We start from the raw sequence: 1381 nt of genomic DNA on the forward strand, positions 1-1381 counted from the left end.
GTAGAGTTAGGGACAGGTGTGGTGGTGTGGGTCAGTTTAAGGGTTGAGTTAGGGTCAGGTGTGGTGGTGTGGGTCAGTTTAAGGGTAGAGTTAGGGACAGGTGTGGTGGTGTGGGTCAGTTTAAGGGTAGAGTTAGGGACAGATGTGGTGGTGTGGGTCAGTTTAAGGGTAGAGTTTGGGTCAGGTGTGGTGGTGTGGGTCAGTTTAAGGGTAGAGTTAGGGTCAGGTGTGGTGGTGTGGGTCAGTTTAAGGGTAGAGTTAGGGACAGGTGTGGTGGTGTGGGTCAGTTTAAGGGTAAAGTTAGGGACAGGTGTGGTGGTGTGGGTCAGTTTAAGGGTAGAGTTAGGGACAGGTGTGGTGGTGTGGGTCAGTTTAAGGGTAGAGTTTGGGTCAGGTGTGGTGGTGTGGGTCAGTTTAAGGGTAGAGTTAGGGTCAGGTGTGGTGGTGTGGGTCAGTTTAAGGGTAGAGTTAGGGACAGGTGTGGTGGTGTGGGTCAGTTTAAGGGTAGAGTTAGGGACAGGTGTGGTGGTGTGGGTCAGTTTAAGGGTAGAGTTAGGGTCAGGTGTGGTGGTGTGGGTCAGTTTAAGGGTAGAGTTAGGGACAGGTGTGGTGGTGTGGGTCAGTTTAAGGGTAGAGTTAGGGTCAGGTGTGGTGGTGTGGGTCAGTTTAAGGGTAGAGTTAGGGTCAGGTGTGGTGGTGTGGGTCAGTTTAAGGGTAAAGTTAGGGACAGGTGTGGTGGTGTGGGTCAGTTTAAGGGTAGAGTTAGGGACAGGTGTGGGTCAGTTTAAGGGTAGAGTTAGGGACAGGTGTGGTGGTGTGGGTGAAAGGAAAGTATTTATATCAATCATGAGGTGATTTACTAAGGTTTGTGCTCGTTAGTTTACTGGTGTTAGCACTATTATTTCCCGTCCCAGGCACGTCTTAAACCAGACGCTAATGGGTAGATTGTGTGGACCCACTTTATATCAGGTGGCCTTAACTACTATGTACTATTTACATTTACATTTATGCATTTGGCAGACGCTTTTATCTAAGTTTTAATCTGTAATTTTTAAGCGACTTACATTGCATTCAAGGTACACATTTTACATTATTCTCAGTTCTTGCTTTCCCTGGGAATCGAACCCATGACCTTGGCGTTGCTAGCGCCATGCTCTACTGGTTGAGCTACAGGAAAGCCATCATTCCCACAATAATTTGATCACCTCAATAATTTGATACAATGCGCTTATTGTGTACATACATGTTTTTACATTGTACTTAAATTCTGTAGTTACATTTGTAATTACACAGTTGGCACTTCTTTAACACCTGAACTTAACCTTAATCTGATCCACACCACCACACCTGTCTCTAAGGGTGCTTTCACACCTACCTTGTT

General features: G+C 46.4%; 1 non-coding gene across 1 annotated transcript; it reads right to left on the reverse strand.

The window, feature by feature from the left end:
* Positions 1-1104: 1104 nt before the first annotated feature.
* Positions 1105-1179, reverse strand: trnaa-agc (transfer RNA alanine (anticodon AGC)). The gene has a single exon. It is a non-coding gene; the product is annotated as a tRNA-Ala (tRNA).
* Positions 1180-1381: the final 202 nt, after the last annotated feature.

The sequence above is a fragment of the Pseudorasbora parva genome, chromosome 12 (genome assembly GCF_024679245.1).
Source record: "Pseudorasbora parva isolate DD20220531a chromosome 12, ASM2467924v1, whole genome shotgun sequence".
NCBI lineage: Eukaryota > Metazoa > Chordata > Actinopteri > Cypriniformes > Gobionidae > Pseudorasbora > Pseudorasbora parva.